This window comes from Eulemur rufifrons, chromosome 19 (genome assembly GCF_041146395.1).
Source record: "Eulemur rufifrons isolate Redbay chromosome 19, OSU_ERuf_1, whole genome shotgun sequence".
Classification (NCBI taxonomy): domain Eukaryota; kingdom Metazoa; phylum Chordata; class Mammalia; order Primates; family Lemuridae; genus Eulemur; species Eulemur rufifrons.
The window spans coordinates 104,367,136-104,375,378 of NC_091001.1; the positions used below are offsets into that span (position 1 = coordinate 104,367,136).

At 48.1% G+C, this 8,243-nt stretch overlaps 1 non-coding gene across 1 annotated transcript; it reads left to right on the top strand.

Moving 5' to 3' along the window:
- Positions 1–7,727: 7,727 nt before the first annotated feature.
- LOC138400439 (small nucleolar RNA SNORA36 family) lies at positions 7,728–7,860 on the top strand. Its single transcript, XR_011236322.1, has one exon. It is a non-coding gene; the product is annotated as a small nucleolar RNA SNORA36 family (small nucleolar RNA).
- The last annotated feature ends 383 nt before the right edge of the window (positions 7,861–8,243 follow it).

An 8,243-nucleotide genomic window follows, 5' to 3' on the forward strand; every position in this document is an offset into this window, starting at 1 on the left:
CTTACCCCAATTACCTGTTATGTTTTTCTCTCTTCCACACACAGGAGATTCACACTCTCCTGTGTGTATCTCCAATCCTTTTCGGAAGGGGCAGAGTTTTAATGACAAGGCTTAAATGTCATTTGGGTCAAAGCTGGGACTGATTCTCCAATCACCATGGAAACTCATAGGAAACTATTAAATGAGTGAAAATCTGGAAATAATTTATGGAAAACACCCTTTATCTACCTGGTTCCTGAATGTCTTATTACATAAACAAGCAGCAGAGCCAGAACATGGGAATGTGCTAGATGTTTTTCATTACAGAGACAGGCCCTTCTGTTCCAGCATCAACACATGAGAGCCTTCACCTGCTGGACTGGACCGATTCTCCTTCCAACAGAACCAAACCACCACCACCAAAAACACGAAACATCTTATAATATAGGTGCCCCGCCCTTGGGGTCTATGTCATTGATTTTTCTCATCCGAAGAATAAATGCAAGCTCCTCATCCAAGCCAAGTATTGGAGATTACACATACAAGAAGATTTGCTAATTGATTTACTAAAGTAAAGAAGAAATAAAACTGCTTAGCTCAGTCTTCAAATCAGGAAGGAGATCTTGTTAGAGAGTTAAAAGGAAACTCATTTATACCTTATCTTTGAATTCTGGTTCTGTGATATCTCATTCTGGTTGATCTCCACCTAGAAGCAGCAGGAAACATTATCCACCAGATGCTCATGGATGTAGGCACCGGTCAGAGTAGGAAGAAAAACCATTCGCCAGGGTGCAGAGTCACCAGGAGGCAGAAATGGGTCCTACTCCCTTATCAGTCAAACAGCCCTGGCCTCCGTCTGGACTGGAATCCATCCTCTGCCCTCTAGGAAGCTCTTTAGTGGGTCCCGAGACTGGTATCCTCTGTCCATCCCAAGGCCAGAGAGGGCTCCTGTACAGCATGGACGTCCGCTGCCCACAGGCCAAACACTCTACTCACTTCTAGTTTTCACCGTCTGCTGCGTAGCCTGACCTGAAGGGCTTCATCAGTCTTTTCCCTCCCAGACTTTCCTGCCACATTAGACACATTGACCATCACCTCCTTCCTGGAATCAATTGCCTTTCCTTGAGAGAAGTTCCTCCTGTATCTCTGGATTCTCCTTTGCAGATACCTTCATGCATTCTCCTCACCACTGTCCCGCATGTCCCAACCTTCTTCTCTCATTGCGTGTGCCCCTGACTGATGCATTTCTTCCCTATGGCTTTGACAACAACCTGAACCTATGACTCCTCTCTAGCCCTCTCTTCTGCATTTACAACCCTTCAATTCAATTGCCCACCGAATATTTCCACTTAGATTTCTCACATATTAAATGCCAGGAGCTCAAACCTAAACGTACTCCGTTGCCCCTAAAACCTCTTTCATCATCTCTTGTGTTCTCTCTCCTGGTGAAAGGCATCACCATCCAGCCAAATAACTGGGTCAGGAATCTGGGAGTCAGCCTCGATCCTCCCTCTCCCAACCCTGTCTAGCCAACCACAGGGTGATGTCAGTTCTTGTTCCTAGGCATTTCTTGAAGCTTCCCTCTCTCCACGTTCCCATGTCACTGTCCTGCTGGTTCAGGCTGCCATCTTCTCTCAGCTGAATAAGTAAAAGAGCCTCCTTCCTGGTCTCCCCATGCTTCCCTTCCTGTGGTCCTTGCATATTCTGTCAAGAGATCACATAACGGAAGTCTGGCCATATTCTTTCGGGCTGAAGTTTATTCATCTTTCATGATCAAGCTCAATTACCACTTTCTCTGGGAAGCCTTTCTTGACTTCTATTATAATCTGAGTTAATTCCCCCATCTCTGTCTTCCCAAAGTACCTCATGTAAATTTGCCCCCATCGCAGCATGTTCTGCGCTTCCTGTGACTTCAGTCACCTGGGGCCTCCCCACGAGACGCTCAGCTCCTCTGGCACAGGGTCTGTCTCCGTCTTTTTAATCCTCAGAGCCTAACACGCTACCTGGCAGGAATGGGCTTATCAACTTGAGACAGGGAGGGAGGGAGGCAGGGCAGCTGGGTCCTGGACCAGCTCCCCCGTGACTCCCACATGACCCAGAGCAGGCCATTTTAATTCTTTGACCCTCAGTTTACTTGTCTGCAAAATGAGCTGTTACTTCCATTGAAGACCGAAGTGTTCCAGTTGGCAATTGCCAAGCACAATGCTCCTCTCAGTGCTGTCATAGATGTGACCCGGCCCTGTCCTGTTCTGGGACCTTGTGGTCAGAATCGTGTTTTCCTGTCCCTGTTCTGCAGCAGTGACAGATGGCTCCCTTCTAATGCATTTGCTGCAGCTCCTCTATTATTTATGTGCCCCCGCACACTTCTCCTGGGTCTCCTGAGCTCTGGGAAAAGTGTATTTCTAATCCCAGCTGAGTTAGAAAGGTGGAGAAAGACACACTTCTCCAACCCACAGCTTTTCCAGAGATTTCCTGTCTTATGGAATACATCGCATTGTTTTGGGGTCTGTGTGCACCAAGCATCCTTTACATGGATAATTTTAGCCCCAAACTCCACATTTTTCATGATTAACTGAGAAATAGTTCTATCTTCCTTTGGCTATGAGTGCCTGGGCTCCATATTCTGTTTCTTATACCCCTCCTCTCATCCCCATCCAGAGCTATGATGTGAGGGTCATTCTCAGGAGAAATGCAAAGTTTACATCAATAAAAACTTATTGTAATGATATGCTGTTTTTTTAAGCTTTTTGTTGTTGTTGTTGTTATGAGACAGAGTCTCACTCCATTGCCCTGAGTAGACTGTCATGGCATCAGCCTAGTTCACAGCAATCTCGAACTCCTGGGCTCAAGGGATCCTCCTGCCTCAGCCTCCCGAGTAGCTGGGACTACAAGTGCACACCACGGCACCGAGCTAGTTTTTCTGTTTTTAGGAGAGACGGGATCTCGCTCTTGCTCAGGCTTATCTAGAACTCCTGAGCTCAAGCAATCTTCCCGCCTCGGCCTCCCAGAGTGCTGGGATTATAGGTGTGAGCCACCGCGCCCGGCTGAGTATGTTGGGATATTTGGTCAGTGAGAAGAGCTATAGGCAACATAAATGTGATGGGTGCCCACCAGTCAAACAGATCTGGACGCAGAGGGAGACTAGGTAACCCTAACCCTAACCTTCACCACAAAGCAGTGTCTGAGATGTGGCAAAAATAGCTCAGCGTCAAGCGTCTGCTCTGGCGTGCGTGGCAATGGGAAGGAAGATGGTCATAAAAAAGGCTAAATCTTCATCTTCCACAGTGGGAAGTCAATAGATTAGTTCTAAAACTGTCACATCAAGAAACAATATGTTGCTGAAAGAGGTGGAGGAAAATGACAAGAGTCAACCAAAATAGTTAAAAGTCATTGCCTCTGGGGAAAAGAAAACAGGGGAGAGAGGTTGGGAGAGACTGTCGCTTTTCATAAGATGCCTTGTGGAATTTTTTAAATGGTATGCGTGTATAGCTTTGATAAAAGTTAAAAACTAAATGAAAGAAAAAATAACTTCTCAGTGGACTCGAGTCACGGCCAGTGTGTCGACGTCAGTGACCTGGGCCACTGGCCATCGTGGCATCGGATGCAGCAGCCCTTTTAGAAATCCTTTCCCACCCCACCCTCCAGTCCCATTGCAACGACCCTGCCCTGTCGTTCTGCTCATGCACACCCCAAGATTCCGCAGCAGCTAGATTGAGGTTCACCTTGAGAAACCCGGGTGACTTTGGTCTTCAGCAACATTGCAGACTGTAGCTGGGATCCAGCTCAGGCCAGCTCAGCCCCAGCTGGAATGCAGGGCAGAGCATGGGGTCCCTGCAGGAGGACTTGGTGCCTTTCTCACGGGGAAGCCACACCTCCTCATCAGCTTCTAGGAATCCAAACAAACAAATGCCTCCCCTGTTGGAAGCAGCAAATCTTCATTTATGGGTGAAATCTGCCAGGCCCAGCAGCAGAGAACAATTTCTCTCATTACACCAACTCCTGGAGCTCTTGCTGGTGGCAGCTGTTGTCCCATCAGGAACGCATTTTCCACGGTGTAACCCACCCTGCCACCCGCCGGGCCACCGACAGCTTCGGAGCTGCCGCCAGAAACAGCTGGAACAGGTCACTCAAATCACAGCCTGTGGCACCCGGGGAAACATTAGTCCCCAGATAGAGTGTCTCCTGCCTCCCACAGGAACAGCAAGAAGAGCAAAGCAGCCCGGGTTGCTGGTGGCCAAGCGGTGGTGATCGGCGTCACTTGGAAGTCTATGTGCTCACTCACACTCCTACTCTCTCACACATGCATACCCACACAAACACACACCCAGCATCCCTGAAGACGAGCTGGAGTGCTCAGTGGCACCAGGGCGGAGCCCAATTTCTGGTTAGGACACATCCAAGACGACACATTGTGCTTAGCCACAGTATTCACGGACCCAAGGGAAATGCCGCTGGACGTTCCTCAGGTTTATTCTTCACTTGTACTCAAAAATGTAACAAAGACTTTATTTTTTAATTTCATGTCTAGCATAAGGACAGAAGTGTGCTTCCTTTGGCATAAACAGTGAGATTTGGGGTTTCTGTTACAAACCCCTCCTGCCTCCCTGACCAGAATCATTCCTGGAAACCCTGCTGCTCCTAAGTGTATCACTGGAATTTTGGTCAAAGATAATAAATGTTTGATTTGAACATCCCAGTCTTCAACAGACGGCTTGTTCTTGCCCCGGCAGACTGCCCACCGGCCTCAGAGTGCTCGACTGCATTTTTAAAATCCCCCGGAAAGCTCCGTGCATTGTAAGCAGGTCCTGCTGACCAGGCTGAGTTTTAAAGCCGAGCTCCCCAACAATGCCATTTACTGCACACGAAAGATCACAGCCAGCAGATGCGGGCGGCCGCGCTCTGGCCTCTTGAAATTGCATCTGTTTTGAAATGTGACTCGACTTCAATCCGAAGCTGACCATAACATCCATGACACGGACGGGAGGTGTTTACTAGATAAGCTTTTGATATTTGATGTTTGCTAATCATATTAAAGGCTTGAAACAAAATCCCAGCTACAATAAATCCTCACAATTGTACACATGAGGCAGGAAGTGCCGTAGAGCCCAGCCTGCCGCAGGTGACTGGAGACTGGCTGGCACAGGGAGAAGATCAAGGGTCTAAGAGGGACCTGGTGACTGGTGTGGATTCTTTCTGAGACTAGCAGTGGGGAGGTCACTTCCCCCAGTGGGCCTCAGTTTCCCCATCTAAACTCAGACAAGCTAGGGTCCTTTTCATAGTTACGGCGCCAAGGTGGGACAGGGAGATTAGAAGCCTTCACATACCAGCATCACGCGTGAATGTGTGAAGAGTCACATGAATTCGGTTTTGCAGCTGTTCCCAAATCACTTTGCTCAGTCAGTCCCATCTCAGTGACAACACCAATGCTTTGTATCAACACGAGATCAGCACATCAGAGGCAGCTTCTCGGTGGCACTAGCTGAAGGCGGTTTTCACTGGCCAGGCTGGGCAGAAGGCTTCAGACCTGGACCACAGCTCTACCTGTCATGAAGAGTCATCACTGATTTCTTTCCCAGGATGGGGACCCTAAGAATGGAAGGCAAATATTTGGGGTCGAAAGTGGCTCTGGAAGTCATCTCAGCCACTCCCTCATGTTTCAGATGAACAGTCGAGCCCACGAGTGTCACTCACATCTCACTGATCCCGTCCCAGACCCACCCACCCCTATTTGGGACGGTTTCCTAGATTCTCTCATGATCATGCTTCAGGCTTAACTTAAAACTACACTGAAGAGCGGATGAAACCTAAATCCCAGGGGATCAGAGAGGGCTGATCTGTGGCATCTCCACTGATCTTTCCTTCTGTGGTTTTATTTTGCCCGGCCCTACTTCTCAGAGCCCAGCTCGCACCTTATCCTTGCTTACCCCTGCTAACCTGACCTGGTAACCGTCACCAGCCGTGGCACAGGATGAGACCTTCCCAAGATGGTCTACCTTTTAAAAAGGGACCACGAGGTCTAAGTGCCTTCAAGGCTCTGCAGAGTGGGGGCTGTCGCCATGGAATAGCAGGCATTAATTAGATTGGTCTTTCTAGACAAGGCAGTCTCCTTCATGACCTTGAAAACCCTAGCCATCTAAGCCCCCAGCTTATTAGGTCATCTTGGGGCTCTCAGGGTGTCTCTGAGCCATCTGGCCAGAAAATATGTATCATGAACTCTTGTGAAATCCCCGTTTAGTGACAATGGGAAGGTTTTGCTTATAGCCATGGAACCTAGAAGTGTTCACTAAACAGGTGCCAAGCAGGTTGAAGACACAGCAGAAAGGCACACAGGTTTGCATCTCCAAGAGCCAAGCTAGCCCCGTAAAAGCCGACTTTGCCTCCAGTTCTCAGATCTTGTAAAAACCCTCGGCAGACTGCAGTGATTGGCCACCTGCTCTGTCCCGGGGAGAGGGGGGCATTCTCATTGGTACCAGTGCAGGACAGCAGTGAAGCAATTTCCTTTGTGGGACTAATTTAGTGCTCGTTCACACAATGAGGACTGCCTGCTAGGCCATGTCATTAACCAAACTGGCCAATTTAAAACTAGGATCTTCACAGCCAGTGCTCACAACCAGGGAAACATCTCTTCCCAACAAAGGAGGAAGCGGCTAAGTCAGGGTCCCCATTAGCTAAGAAGCAGCCGCCAACACGAGCTACCAGGCACGGAGCCCCTCCTCCGAGCTGGGCACTTTGCAGAGCGGATCTCGTTTGAATTCTGTCCCCGCGTCTTTGGGGTCTGTGTTATAATCCCCTCTTTCACAGACGAAACCCAAGATCCCAGAAGGAATAAGAGGTAAAATCAGGATTGGAGCCTAGTGCTCTGACCCCAAAGTCTAAACTCAACCATGAAACCACTCGGCCTCCCACTGTTTCCCAAGAAGTTTAAAGGTAGAAACTAGGCCATTTGAACATTGTGCCAAACCCTAGATAGACAGACTCCCCACTTTCTTCGTGTTGGCACGGGGTGCTGCAGGTGCTGACAGATCCCTGGGGTTCGATACAACCTGGTGCCTCTGTCAGTGCCTCTGGGCAATTGAACCCTCAGACACCTGCCCTTCGGCCTGGAGTCCACCATCACCCCCCGGCCCCCAGCAGGGCTTCCTTGCCTGGTTGTCCATTCCCAAGCCTCTTCTATGGCCTGAAGCCGCCTTGGGCCAAGTCCTGGACCAGCCATAGGCCTCAACTGCCCCAAAGGGGCAGAATTGTCTGGCCCTTGCCCTGGAGCTTTTGTTGTTGTTTTTGTTGCCGTTGTTTTGCATTTTAATTTTTTAAAATATATTAATAAAGTTTATTTTTTATTAGAAAAGTAAAATTATTTTTAAATCCCCTATAATTCCATCAGTCCAAGATAGCTGACGTTAATACCTTTTTCTAGCTCTTCCCTATGCACAGGTATGGGTCTGTTGTTCTATGAGACTGTGTTTTTTGTATTTGTGACTAAATGCATAATTTGCTAGCCCATCGCTCCCCATTAATATTGTGACAGAATCATTTCCCTGTGTTTTTATAAAGTCTTCGTAAACATCCTCTTCAATTACTGTCTAAAAACCCATTGTGCGGATGTACGGTGACTCTCCTATTGTTGGATTGTTAGATTATTCCCAATTTTTCCCTGTTATAAACTGTGCTGTAATGAACATTCTTGTTCATATGTCTATTTTCCTCAGAAACATTTCCTGAGTGGAATTCTAGGTCAAAGAGTATGAATATTCCAAAGTGTTGAGCTCAGTTCAGGGAAGCTTCCCTGTTCTGTTAACTAAACTTTGAGACCCTGAAATGGGCCAGGGGAGATGATTGGAGAGAAAGCATTATTCTATTCATTCACCTCCTAGTCCTACAAAAATGGGAAAAAGAGGAAAAAAAAAAAAGAATATGAATAGTTTAAGATCCTTGATCGATGTATCCAAACAGTGTTATAAATATTTAAATATATTTTAAACATTGAATCACAGAGTGTCAAAACAGGCAGGGATCTTTACAATCAGCTGGACCCCTCCCAGACGAGGACTCACCGTGGGGCTGTGTGACCCCGGGCTGTGGTCACCGCTCACTTGGCTCAGTGCTCCCCCCGGCCCCCGGCTGCATTTTACTCACGTCCAGCCACGTGGTGAGTTTGACTTTGGCTCAATTTGATTCTTTGCTAGTGCCTTATGTGGTCTCCTGGCCCCTTTCTCCTTGTGGAGACAGTCGCACAGGCCTCATGGCCACCAGGCCCTGCCTTGCGG